The sequence below is a fragment of the Montipora capricornis genome, chromosome 2 (genome assembly GCF_036669925.1).
Source record: "Montipora capricornis isolate CH-2021 chromosome 2, ASM3666992v2, whole genome shotgun sequence".
Taxonomy (NCBI): domain Eukaryota; kingdom Metazoa; phylum Cnidaria; class Anthozoa; order Scleractinia; family Acroporidae; genus Montipora; species Montipora capricornis.
The window spans coordinates 65,511,186-65,526,185 of NC_090884.1; the positions used below are offsets into that span (position 1 = coordinate 65,511,186).

General features: G+C 40.4%; 1 pseudogene; it reads right to left on the minus strand.

Annotated features, from left to right (window-relative positions):
* LOC138031606 (TNF receptor-associated factor 2-like) overlaps positions 1 to 11,956 on the minus strand; it is a 51,380-nt pseudogene extending 39,424 nt beyond the window's left edge.
* Between the last annotated feature and the right edge of the window lie 3,044 nt (positions 11,957 to 15,000).

Genomic DNA, 15,000 nt, shown 5'->3' on the forward strand with positions numbered 1-15,000 from the left:
TGGGGTGGGGGACATTTACATAAAAAAAACAATTATACAAGTTGTTTACTCTTGGGACTGTATCATGCTTCAGTGAACTGAACATCCATCGTTTTAATGCAAATACCCCCCCCCCCCCCATCCTCCCCAAATGACCTGCTGTATTATGGTGGATAACGAGAAATATAAATTAAATAAATAAATAAAAAATTTATGGCAGTACCCATAAGTCCTGCCATCACCTGATTTAGAGCAATGCATAGGACAACAAGGTAGGAAGCAATTTGCATGTGAAATTCGTTGTTTTCGTTCTGCTGGAACGGATTTAATCACGTAGAGCCACATTCTGAAGCTTAAAGTAAACAATGCCGGGCATTATTAGAGATCCTGTCTGGTATCCCGTTAGCTTCGAATTATCCGGCCAAGGTACTTTTGAGTTATAACTGCAAGTGCATTCTCCTTGAGTAAGCCAATTGTTTTCAATTCAGGAAACTCCAAAGGGCCAAAACGTTTTTTCCTTCGTCCTGCAATTTTTTTCTTACATTTGCCTGATTATAGGTACTATTATATGTCAGTAAGCAGAAAAAAAACTACCAACAAATCCTCGTCATTATGTAAAGAACGCCTTATAAATTCCGCAGTATGTCCTGAATACATGAATTTGCGCCGACCAAATTCGGGCCACCCTGTCTTTGGATCCACTGTCCTTTGATTTTGTTCGTTTGTTTACCATTCTTACACTGTATAATTTACAAATTCTTTTGAATGATTAACGGTTTCGTGAGTGTATCCATGCTTTTCTATTTAACATATGATTTCCAGCAGTCTGAAATAATAAGATTTCCTAGAGCAATCCATTCTTTAATAATAATTATTGGAAGGACTGCACACAAGCGAAAGCTGACCCGTGTTTTTTCGTTCCATGGTTCAACTTTTCGGCGCCATTTTGAATGACGTCACAATTTCGTTGCGCAAAACATTTTGCCTCGTACTTCGTTGTTTTGTTGGATGTGTTGGAAGGTTCAAGCTTTATCATTCTGCTCGTGCTTCGCTGTTTGTCGGACGTGTTGGAAGGTTCAAGCTTTATTTAAACCCTTCGTCGGTTGCATTTATAAATTACAAGTAAAAGTAATGACATTCCGCGATGACGTTCCATTTCATTTTCCTTTCACCGCTCACCGCCTGTGAATGAGCGCGTCGCCAATCTATTTTAGGATCATACCTGATTTTTTGTTGCCTTTTTCAACCGCCCACTTGATCTGAGAATAAGACCGAATTTTCTTGCTCCAACGGCTTATTACCTTTGTGGTATAAAGGATTAATTAATACGCCTCGATACGCTGGATTTTTCTGTTTAACCAGAGAAAGACGACGTGTTTTGAGTTTTCATGGTAGATGTACTTTAGCGATTTTCGAAAAAAACACCCAGGGACCTAACAAGCCTATAATATGATGAATATTGCTAACACAAATTATTTTTAAAATACAAGCTAAAATATTTCTTATTTTTACACCTTGAATTTTGATTACAGCGATGTGAAATGGCGAGGGAAAAGTTTGCTTTTCTAAGGCCCTTGCCGGCGAGAGAGCATTGTGCAATGTCACGGCATACACGAAAAAAAAAAAAAATATCTTCGGTTCTACCGTGCTTAATTCGCTGATTCAAACGGTAAAGTGCTCTCCGTTAAAAAAAACAAGATCTTCATTCGAAGTTTGTAAGATGCGCCGATAATATTTATATGATTTTTCTGGAAGGAATAGTTTTTATTTTTATAAAGCACGCGCCGGCGAGTCTGTGTCCGTAGCGTCACGCAAATTGTTTACGAAATTAAATACGTGCGTCTTATTACAGTAGTCAGCTTTATTATGAGACAAATTAACTCCCGAGTTAGGATTTCGAGTTGGATTTTTCGAGTTAGGATTTCGAGTCGGTTTTTGCGAGATGCTCCAGCTGCAACGAATCGCCTTGGCTTTGGTATGTTAACCGTACGCGTGGGAACAGCCATATTTCATTGGCTATATTTGATTACATTTGTTGACTTTAATATATAGTTCCAGTGGCCACAAATTGTTTAGTCTGTACTCAGCGAAGGTCGAAATTGAATCGATGGAAGAGTACTCTGAAGCCAAGACCTATAAGAGTAAGCCAGAACTAAGGAAGAGCAATGTAAATGCTGACTTATTTTATTCATCAGCGGAAATAATAATTATTGCCAGTCGCACGGAGTTTTTCGGGAGTTTGTTACACATAAACCACGGATAAACGGGCCGGAAACGCGAGAGCAAAGGTTACAGATGTTAGCTGATATTTGTGCTTCCAGCTCAGAATACCCGGAGTACTAGATGTAACACAAGTATTCTTTTTAGAAATCAGCCTTCATGCTGAAACATTACCAGTAAAAGTGAAAATGTGACGTTTAATAACATGAATTTGCTAGTTTACCGAAACTGGAGCCGTCACGCAACGTGTCATCAAAGGTCATATCGAATCGCATTAAATAAAGCAAGGAAATCAAAATCCACAGAACAATAGTGGACTTTGTCAGTATGTTATATGTCTGTAACACCTCCGCCGTTCACAGTAATGATTTCAGCAACAGACAACTATTATCACAGGCGGAGAACTTGGACAAAAGAATAATAAATTGACCGCCATTTATGAATAAGGTCTATAATACAGGTCATTTGGGGAGTGGCGAGGAGTATGTGCATTAAAACAATGGATGTTCAGTTCACTGAAGCATGATACAGTCCCAAGAGTAAATAACTTGTATTGTTTTTATGTAAATACCACCCTCCCCCCCTCATTATGGGATGGTGAAAATAGTCAATTTCATTGGCAGAAAAATATTCTTCCTATTGCCCTGACCTGCAACCTGACCTGACCTGACCTGACCTGAGTTGTTTAATGTCATTAAGTTGTCATATATGTGTTCGCTGATTTCTCAGTTTTTGTTGGGGCACTCTTCTATAGATTTAACAGAAGATGCTTTGTAAAGAGCAAAAGATGCATTTAAGTTATGATACATGTAATTATAAATTTGTATGAAAATTTGGGGAACCTTGGAGCTCAATTTGCCTTCATGCATCTTTGCATACTCCATTGGAACATTCAACTTGCTTGCAAAAATCTCTTTTGTAAGCGTTTCACCACTCACCAGCCGGTCTAAAATTCACAGGTTGTCTTCCTTTGCTGTTGTTCAGATATTATGTCTTGAGCAACACACAGACAAACAGGCATTGTCCTGTATCGCAACCACTCGGCGAACTAGTCTCCACCCATAAGTTCGAAGCTCTCTCACCAATTCCACCGGCCGAACATCATCGCCAAAGCAGGTTTTCTGGGAATTTCTGGTCCTCCCAGCAAGCCAACAACTTGCAAAAACGTAGGAGAAACTTGTGACGAAAAGCCCAACACAAAAATCAACGGCTGCCATTTACCAGGGAACAAATGGTTTCCTTTTTTTTTTAAATAAGGGCGCCCTTGAGCCTGCGTTTCTTGTTGCGGATCAGTGACTTGCACAGTCGTTTTTCAGCTCTTCTTCCACCGCTAGAAAGTGTTTAGCTAAGCAAGTTTTCTCAAAGACAGGCATGTGGAATGTGCATACTGCCAACTTTGCAGGGCAGTGACATATTCCTTCCCGAGAACTTTCTTGTCGATATTTTCCACAATATATCTCATTTTATGTAAAATTGCAGTTGTTTTGAAACTTATTAATTTATTTCAGCATTTCAGGGGATATTCCAATTATGCATTACGTGTAATTTTAAAATAAATATGAACAATTTACTTGAAAAGCAATGCCAAAAAAAGACGCTTTTTATCTTTAAACGTGGTAATTTGGAAAGAATGCAAGATTCCCTTTCCAGTTTTGAATGAAAGAATTTATATCATTGTTTCAGGTATAAATATTTATGTGCCCATCTTGCATTCAAAGTTACACAACACAAAAAGCTATCTTTAAATTGTCCTTTTTAAACTAAAACTGGCCTCTTTATGCAACAAAACCTTTTGAAGAATATGCAAGGCACAAACTCTAGAACTCTATTGTTACCATCACTCAGACACAGCTTCAGAACACTGATTATGAACACGCCTTATGGGCGTGTGTGTGGTATCATTAGTAATCACTCCTTGTGTAATTTTACTGCAAGTTGGATCCTTGAGAAATCGATCACGTGTTTTCAGTTATATAAAAAGAATCATTGCGTATGGACTTAGAATATTACATTTGGCGACGAGGATATTATGGCTTTGATCGGTAAAGTAGAGGAATTCCAGGAAAATGACAATTGGATCGATTACACGGAAAGACTTGACCAGTATTTTTTGGCAAGTGAAATTACTAGGACAATGGGAAGAAGCGAGCCGTCTTGCCCAGCCCTTGTGGAGCGAAGACCTACAAGTTAATCAGGAATCTAGTGTCACCAGGGAAACCGAGTGATAAAACCTTTGCTGAGCTGGTAAACATTGTGAAAAATCACTTAAACCCGAGACCCTCGATTACAGTTTACCGTTTCAAGTTTCACTTTGGCTTTCGTAAACAAGGAGAATCGATCCAGCAGTATGTGGCAGAATTACGATGCCTGTCGGAGCACTGTGATTTTAGGGATCAGGTGGAGGATATGATGTCCAAGAGATCGATGGTATGTGGAGTAAATGATGAAAGAATTCAACGTCGATTGCTGGCAGAAAGTCGCTTAGATTTCAAGAAGGCGTTGCCTGGAATTAGCCACTGTGATGGAAACTGCTGGTAAGAACACCAGCGACATTCAACAAGGGAATTTCACTGAGAAACCGAAAGAACCTCCAGTCAATCGTATCAGCAAGGAACCGGAAAAAAATCAGCCAAGGAGGCAAGTTTCTCGAAGCTGAAAAGTGCAGGTCACAAAAAAGGGCACAAAGCCAGCAAATGCCGTGGGTAAGGAAAAAGGAAAAAAACAAAACAGCAAGAAGCCAGGAAACACTCATGCATCACATGGAAACCGCCGAGACCGAAGAGAAGGACATGGAAGAATACAGCATGTTTACCATGACCTTGCAGGATCAAGAGCCATATCGAGTTGAAATTGAATTAAATGGAGTGAAAACATGCGTGGAAATTGATACCGGAGCAGCGGCTACAATTATTAGCGAAGACACCTTTAAAGAAATGGGACAAGGGAAATTGGAGTCAAATCCGCTACAGTGAAATTGAGAACCTATACAGGTGAATCAGTTAAGGTATTAGGAACAGTGAACATTATGGTGAATTATGAACAGCAAAAAGAGGATTTGTCAGCTCTCATATGTGGAGAGATCTGGGCCGAATTTAATTGGAAGAGATTGGTTGAACAAAGTGAGCTGGACTGGAAGAAATTGTTTAAGATTCATGCCGACAGAAAGAAAAATCAGGACAAAGTGGTGGAAGTCAAACTTAAGAAGTTGATCAGCAGTATTCAGAAGTGTTCAAAGATGGCTTAGGAGCTTTTACAGGCCCAAAGGCTAAGATTCTGGTTGACAAAGATACCCCGCCAAAATTCTGCAAGGCTAGGCCAATGCCTATGCGATGAAAAGGAAGATTGAAGCTGAACTTGAGAGATTACAGAAGGCAGGGACAATTCAACCTGTTCAGTTTTCAGAATGGACAGCGCGCATTTTGCAAATCATGAAACCTGATGAATCGACTCGAGTATGTGGTGATTATAAGACTACAATCAATCGAGTTTCCAAGTTGGATAATTATCCTATACCTAAAGTGGAGGATCTGTTGGCGTCCCACGGAGGTGGAGAGAAATTTACGAAATTGGATCTGAGTCAAGCTAGATACGTCACTTGAGGCTGCATAACACACACTTCTTCTAAGTTGTTTAAATGATCCTCATCGTCTGCGCCCGACTCCAGGATGTCAATATGATGTGTGTCAAGTGAACAGGAACTTACCACTAGGAGCAAGATTACACCCTTGGTAGTGGCCTCATAACCCCTTGGCATCACACTCTAATCAGTTAAGTCTGTTCATAACCCTTGGGTCCGCTTACATCTCGACGACGCTGGTCCATTTCTCGGAAAAATGTTTCTCATTCTGGTTGACACACATTCAAAGTGGATTGAGGCACTCCCCGTGACTAGCTCAACCTCTAGCGCAACGTTAGAAAAGTTGAGGATCGCCTTTGCAACTTACGAACTCCCGGAAATGGTTGTCACCGACAACGGCAGCAATTTTGTCAGCAGCGAGTTTGAAGACTTCCTGAAGATGAATGGAATCCGGCATATCCGAACAGAGCTCCATACCATCCTGCCTCGAATGGACCTTTAAAGAAGGCATGATGAAAAAATCAAGGAGGGAAGTGTGGAAACCAGAGTATCAAGATTTCTGAGTAAATACCGTATCACCCCTCAAACATCAACGGGAGTTTCGCCTGCCGAACTCTTGTGGGGAAGGAAACCGAGGTCAAATTGGACTTAATATATCCTGAAATGGGTAGAAAAGTGCGTGTTCGCCAGTGTGTTCAGAAAGAGAAGCATGACTTGCATGTGAAGAAGCGCATCGTGAAGGAAGGAGACGAGGTGTATGCTAGAAAGTTCTATCAAGGTCCAAAGTGGATGCCTGGTATAGTGCAACAGTCAAACGGGCCCATTTCATTTGAAGTTGAACTAGACGATGGCCGGAAATGGAGACGACATCAAGATCATATGATCCAGAGAGCAAGTGACCCCCAAATGTAGACTGAAGCTCCTGCAGAACGTCCAGAGACCTCCTTACCGGAATCTGATGAAGCCGAGACGGTTTATTCGCACTGACGAAAATGACGCTAACGGTCAAGAAATCAAGACACCCACTATGCCTTTGGTTGCAGATGTCCGCAAAGGTCCGGATGCAAGTGAGAGGCGTTACCCAGTCCGAAATCGCCGCCGTCCTCAATATTTGAGTGACTTGCTCTTAGGGACTAGTTGTTGAAGACATTGCAGACTGGACTAAACTGTTTATCAGTCTTTATATTCGGTTTATTGATGTTTACACTTAGTCGGGGAGTGTGTATCCTTAGAAACCACTTCTTGTGTAATTTTACTGCAAGTTGGATCCTTGAGAAATCGAGCACGTGTTTTGCTAGTTCTCGGAAAAATAAAGTTATATAAAAAGAATCATTGCGTGTGGACCTAAAATATTACAGCGTAGCCACAAAAATAGTTTGAAACCATGGAAAAGGCTTAAAATGAGAAAAATACGAATACTTTTCAAACGTTTCTCCAATGAAAAAGGAAATTCCAGTGAATACTTTTGCCGACATAATCGGCGAATTTCATAATATTGATTCAATTAGTTCTTATAGAGGTTTGATAAATTTATGTTCATTTAACAGTCTGACGAAAGGCTAAAAACAGCTCACAGAAATATGAACCATTGCTGAAATGTTGCTCAGCACAGTCCGGAAAGGCTTCGTTCTTTCTTGACAGTGTATCCGGTTTTAGGTCAAATTCGGTCTTAAGTTGAATCCGTTTTTACCTACCGGTGGGTTAAATTAGTGATCTTCATTTTACCTAGGCTGGATATGCACTCTTAACCTGTTCCGTTCTCAGATTGAATCCGTTTTAACCTAGGTTTAATTTTGTTCCTTCTCTTTACCAAGGTTGAATATGCACTCAGATGAAATGAAAAAACGTTTTGGAGCCTAAATTAAGCCTAGAGAAAAGTTAGGGTCACGTTAGGATTAGTTTGGGTTACTATACATGGATATCAATTGACTTATTATACAAAAAGTAAATAATGAAAAAAACAGTGTTGGTTTAAGCATCTTCATCGTTGTAGTGTAAAGGTAAAGACACAGAATAATAGATCTGGAGGGTCCGAGTTCGAATACCGGTATTTGCATGGTTCAGTTCTTTGTTCCCATACTATGTTGTAATGAATGAATAGGTGTATGAACATTAAGTACATTTGCCGGTTGAGATGCGTAAGACAGAGCTTGAGAGGGTATGTATAGGTGTTTTCAGTCCTTTTTTTTTGGGGGGGGGGGGGGGGGGGTGGGAGGGGGTGGATTGATAGCGTCTTTAAACTAGGTAGAGTGCATATAAAACCTTGCTTAAATGAGAATCACCAATTTAACCTAGGCATAAACGGATTCAACCTGAGACCGGATTTGACCGACAACGTATCCACCTCCCCAACTCGTATACACCCCGCCCTCAGATCTAGAAGCCATGTAACACTGGTGTCACGGTCCAGTTCAGGCATGGGCCGATTGTTAACGGCCAATGTCGTGTTGCAGATTCAGAAGTAAAACAAGTAAGAACGTCTAACAATAATGCAAATAGCACCCCGTTAACGCAGCATTTGTTGAAAAATTGCCTCTCGTAATAAGTATTCAAAATAAGCGTTAAAATAAAGTCGGTGACAAATTCGGCTCGTAATGACAATATCCCGATAAATGACAGAAATCATTAACACTAACTGAAGTGACTTCAGTTCGGCAGATATTCAGTGATGTAACGGTAGTCTGTTAGCCCGTGACCGTACTAGCTGTGAAATTGGTAACTTCCATTCAAAAATGCTGAAAGAAGCCTACGCGGAGGACATCTGTTTACAGCCGGACCTGCATTAAAATACGTCATTTAGAATTTTGAAATTTCTCGAACCATGAAATTCACTTCTTATTGTTTCTTGCTAAAAGTAACTTTAATCTAGAAAGGCTGACATTCGAGTACCAAAACTAGTTTTGATAAAGATAACTGCCAGTCATCGAAACTATCAACAAGCTTGTGGGCTATGTTAAAAGAACTAGTAAATTTATTACCCATTTTAGTTGAGTGAACCGTTTCAATTGAATGCATGAGCTATTAACTATTTCGCGGCGTCTTAATCTAATTGCTGAACCTGAGATGGTTTGCTGAAAGGGGGAGAGCACTCGTCTTTCACCAACGTGACTTTGAGTCAACACTCACATTTAGTAGTAGTGGTAGTAGTCGTCGTCCTCGTCGTCGTCGTCGCCGTCGTCGTCGTCGTCGTCGTCAGAGTAGTAGTAGTGGCAGTGGTAGTTGTAGTAGTCAATAGTAGACCAATCAGACGAAAGTTTATAAGCTACAAAACAGATTTATCTGCATTTACCCGATCAGAGTTAGTCTGCCATGACCATGATTGGGAGACCTCTGCTCTCAAGTATGGATGTAAATCATTGTGTTGCAGAAGGATTCGATCTCCAAAGATTATTCAAACTAAAGGTAAGACGCTGCGTGTATCAATGTGTTTCGACGAGAATTCAGAATGAGAAGATCTTTTACTTTTTAACTCGGCCTTGGCCGGTTTTCCTCACAGTCTCCCACGCAATTCTCTTAGAACTTCCTCCGCCAATGAAAAAGAAAGAATAAACTTTTACAAATCAATGGTGTTGAAGTTCACTATTTTCATGTGTCCTTTACACATGATATATTTGTTTTTGAGTCTTCGTTGGTCCATCGTTAATTAGTTTTGATTAAAATAGAACAAAAGTGGAAGGAGAAGTTAACGGACGAGCTGATCAATCACTTAAATTCAAAGTCATATGACGAAAGTTGCTATGTGATCTTCCACACACGCATCTAAAAAGCGCCAGCGGGAAGTGTTTTTCTTTAAAGGAAGCCGGAAATGTTTAGTTAGGAACAGCTGAAACTCCTGTTCTCAAATAAAAGTTTACCGATGGCAGCCTTGCTACAGAAAAAAAGTCTTTAGGGTTGAGGAGGGTTCATAAATTTTACATTTGGAATTGTTTCACATTGACCCGTTCGTGTAAACACTGCAGCGGTACACCTTCTGAGTATGTTTGGGTTACCACCAATATCTTTCCAACTGTCAGGGAAATATGGAGGTCTACATGGAGATTGGAAACTTTAAAAATGGAATAATTTGAAGCACTCTTTTCTATGAACAAATGAAACCCCGAGTTCAGTGGAATGCATTTTAGTGAACATCGGAACGCATATGAAGCTATTCTCAGAAATTAGTAGGTTTTTGTTCTCTAACCTACATGTAACTACAATCAGTTCTTTTATCGAGTTTGACAATACATGCATGTATCGACAATGGAGCACAGATGAAGACACTCTGCCGTGAGAAGACACTACAGAAAACCCCGCCAGCGACTGAAACTTAACTTGTAACCTTGAAACACTCATCTTACCGTCTGAGGAAAACCATGAATATTGCGCGTTCATTTCCAAAATCAGAAATTGGCAGGCTGACTTTTTGGCAGAGCTGCCACAGCATCGAATTCACTCCCTGATTCCATCAAAAATTGCTCTAGTGTAGAGTGTTTTAAAGATAAACTTAAACCAATAAGGACTTAATTAGCTTATAATAAGTGAAAACACGGTATCCTCCATGATAAGAAATAGGAATGAGGAATTTATTTATTAAGTCTGCATAAACTGACCAATGTTTCATTTTAAAATTTCTGAACTACGATTATCATTTTTACACTTAAGCTTTTAACTAGAATTTCTTAAATTGTATCTATTATATATTTGTTTTTATATTTATAAAACATTAGTTTTTATATTTATTGGCTGTCTATAGGTAGACAGGCAGGTCCACATCAGGACTCTTTTCTTGCGTTTTACACAACCTGCATTAACAAACAAAGTCCTCACTCACTCGCTCGCTCGCTCGCTCACGGTGGTCCATTCAGTTTTTAGTGAGAGTGCCGGTTATAAAAGATCTAGAAGGCACAATTTATAAATGGGATGGGAAATTTCTTAAAACTAAAATCAAATATTTCAAGAATCTGAAATAAAAAACTTATTTCAAGTTACAGGAAGCCGTAATTTTGAATCTGAAGAATGACTTTTTTTGCGGTACTTGACTTAAGGGACCCTGCCAGCAGAGCCTTTCTTAACTCGACGAGAAAGAAAGGACTCTGCAGAAATCGTGTTAAGGATTTACTGAGCATGCGCAAGCCATTGTTTAGAAACATACATAAATACATACATACTTAATTGACCACTTCCCATAGAGGCTTTTAGGGCCCATGCGCACAATCACGACAGAACAGAACATTCAACGACAACTGTCAAGAACCCCAACTGGCCCGAGGCAACCCAGTTGGCTTTTTACAAGTGCAGCTGAGAAGTTGAACCAGGGACTACCAGGAACAAATTCAACCAGTGGTTAGAACGTGTCTTGAACCCGGGATCCCCGGATCTCAAGGCAAGGGCCCTAACCATTGGACCGCCGCACTGCCTCCTTTGACAGTGTCAAACCCAGGCCAAGCCTCGATCGCACTCCTAGACGCCATTTTGACATTCGCCTTGTCAAAAATATGATGTTATGCACTGCCTAAACCAGTTTGCCTGGAGTGACTAGCCCAGAAACTTGGGCTGCGGTAACTTAAAAGACTTGACACGATTTCTGCAGAGCCTCTCTTGCTCACCCTCTGGTGAGTTTTAGAGAGGCTGTGCTAAGGTTTTTCAAGTTGAAATGAAACTAGTAAAGACGCATGCTCACATTGACAAATCAATTGAAGCGTTCATCAACAATGTTGACTCGCGTTAAGCCTCTATATTTGAATAGGGTCCACACACGGTTTCATGCGATGCAAGGTTGAAAATACTACCGCATGTAGGAACATTGAATATTCTTAGTGATTCGCAGAGGTTCTTTTCTTTTAAACGAAAGAGGAACATATCTTTGAAGGCTTTGCTTCGAAAATTTGGAAATTAACCGTCGATTAAACCTCATCGAAGTAAAGCGATTCAAGCTTCATTGTTGTGACGAAAAATACAACCGTTTACACAAATTAAAATTTTATTTTACCTCTCCTCCTTTTGGTTTCATGTTCCTCCTCTTTTTGTGTTTTCGACCGTGATTAGACCCTGATTTCATATTCATTGAAGTGGAATGATACATTTCAAGCGTCAAAATCCAAAACATGTTTCTACATGCAAGTCCAAGCAGGCAGTAAATGTAATAATGTCCAATAATTTCGTAGCAGGACTCCAATCGCCTCGGTCGCTATGTTTGCGGACACTGCATCCTTTAGGCGGCTTTCCGTTGTTTGAACCACCATATTTGAAAGCAACTGAGCAGTCAGTTGATTTCTTCAGTAGCCAGCGATCCATGAGTACTTTCTTCCTTCTTCACTTAGTTGTGTGCAAATATTAATTTACAACGCTTCGTCGACATTAACGGGATTGCTTTGCGAACCAGACTCCTCTAGTGCTGATCCCCGAGTTTGTAGCCATCCTCGAGGACAAGTTTCGAAGTAACGGTTTATTTATGAATTCCATAAGGGCCCATGAGTGCTTCCCTTACATGTCACCAAAACTGAATTGCGCCAGGTTCTTTTATCGTAACTTTGATAAAAATCCGCCTTCCTGCTTGTTTTTAGATACCATGCATACACAATACTTTTGCATTCATAAATTTTGTAAAGGAAAGATTCCCTCTTGCTCGGCTCTGAGTCCGTTATCAAACGTTCCCTCAACGAACAATATCCTTCGCCTTTTTGAAAAAAAAATGTTACTGAAAGGAAGTTCAAGAGACAGACAAGCTATTGAAATGCATTCATAACATGACGCACGCTAATTGGTCGATGCAGGAGGAAGTATATTTTAATCACCAATCAGCTCACATTCTTTAAATTCTGGGGAATCCCCGACCCCAATTTTTTTTCCAATGGTGTCAATGTGGAGCTGATTTCTTGAATAAAATCATACTGGCTAAACTCACGGCAGAATCAAACATGCAAGATAACTTTGTTTGTTAATCAGAGGTTAAAAGAAGGTAACCACGTGCCAAATACATTAACTTAAATATCTGTACACCGCATGACGACTAAAATTGCGATTGAATTTTTAATCTTCGCCTTCACTAGCCTGCGTAGCAAGCGTTTCCGTTGGGGTTCAGAGAACTTTTGACCGACCACAAAAATTTTTTGTTCTGTCAAAACATCGAAAAGCCCGCTTCTCGGTATTTCTATTCTGTGCCCCACGGAAACGCTTGCTACGCGGGCTATGCCTTCAATGACACGAATAGCTTAAATTAAGCAAGTTATATTAATGCAAATAATTAGTGTCATGCAAAGTTATATTGGCAGCCTCTTTTAAGCAGATTAAATGATGTCTTGGGTCTTCTTAACTCTTATATCGTGTTGCTGCTTCATGATACTAATATTCAGAGTTCATAGTCTCAATGTCCGTTCTTACTCATGCTTATGCGAATTTGGCCCCTGTATGCTTGTTAAAAAGGGACAAAACATTAAGATGTGCTATTTACACAATAAGAATGGCATACATATATCAAGTGCTTATACATGTACATCAAAACTGTTATACATACATCATAGATGTCGCCAGAAAACAAATGACGTAAGATTAAACTTGAATCATTTTTATTTCATATTTATGCATGGCATCATTAGCCATAGTACATGGACTAGGGGTATGTGAAATGAATCCACACGTTTTACAACCGACGTTTGGAAAGCCTGCTAAATATTATGTCTGAGTGTTGAATCTAAGTCGGCATCTGATAAGGTAGACGTCAACACATTGCTGGATCTTACTAATGTGGTTCTTAAGTACCGTCTCAGAGATAGTGGTATCGTCTACGTACTTCCACGAGGAAACACTTCCGATTGATAGGTCGTTGATCATGATAGTAAAGAGCCACGGACCCAACTTGGTCCCTTGGGGGACTCCAGATGGAATATCCCCCCATTCAGAATGACAATCCTGAGAAAGCTTGACACGTTGTCTATGGCCGGTTGGGAAGTCTTTCACTCAGGCGACAATACTGCTATGTAGGCCAAAGGTCGTGAGTTTCTGCATTAAGATCTCGTGGTCGATGAGGTCGAAGGCCTTTCGAAAGTCAAATAAGACTGCTCGAACGGTAGCACTGTTTCCGTCTGTTTCACTAAGCCATGCATGAAGCATGCTAATGAGTGCAATGGTAATAGTATTGGTTCTTGGGACCGTTCCATATTGATGTTCATCTACTTTGGCTAGTATAGCAGGTTTAATATATTCCACAATATAGTCATCTGCGATCTTGGATTACACAGGTGTCAGTGATATTGGACGGACATGTTTGCTCACGTTTTTGATGGGTTTCTGCTTTATATGGGAACAATGTGGGCGTCTTTCCACGACTGGGGGAGACTTGCATCTTTGAACGAAAGGTTGATTACATCGGCTACTGGCTGGGCAAGCAAGTACGCATTTTCTTTTAGGAGCCATACGGGTACGCCGTCGGGACCAGTTGCTTTAGATGGATTTAGTGAAGACAGCTTCTTAAACACAGAGATTTCAGATACTTGAAAGGGAGGAACTTCATCGGTGGTTTGCGCAGCGGTGTTAGGCTGGAGAGGTTGAAACTCACTCATCACAGACAAAGAGGCGTCGTTGATGGTGTTAGTGATATCCTTCAAAGTGGGCGAGGAATTCGGTTCTCCGCAGTCTATTTGTTGATATAATGATGTTAGCTCAGTGTTTTGGTGTTGCCATTCCGCTTAGTTCTTAACTTCGCTCCACCAAGTAGCTGGCTTACTCTCCTTCAGGTGCTCGACCTTGGACTCATAGAATCTGGCACGACATGATTTCGTTTCTCGATTCACACGATCTTTCAAGGCCGGATATTCGGCGTGATCCCTTTCGATAGTGCTGTCTGACGTATGCTGATGAGACGGTTCAACTTCTGGTTTGCCCAAGCAGGCTTGTTAGGGTAAATGGTCTTAGACTTTCGGGGAAGAAGAAAGTTTATACCGGTGTTAACAAAGTGTTCAAACATTTTCACTTTACCCTCGCGCGTATCAATACTGTCAATCATTGTTTCGATGTTTACTTCCTCTAAATATGTGCGCATGGCTAATCGCTTTGTCGGTCGTAGGTCTCGTAACTTAATTATTGTCTCTTAGATTGTTTAGCGCGCGTCAAGGGCTGGACTTCAATGGAATAGTGATCAGACAGACCGAAAGCAGGCCGTTAGATTTTTGAGCCATAAAATTCCTTCAAATTAGTAAAGGCTGGGTCCAAGGTGTTGGCTCCATGGGTCGGAAAATCAACAATCTGTT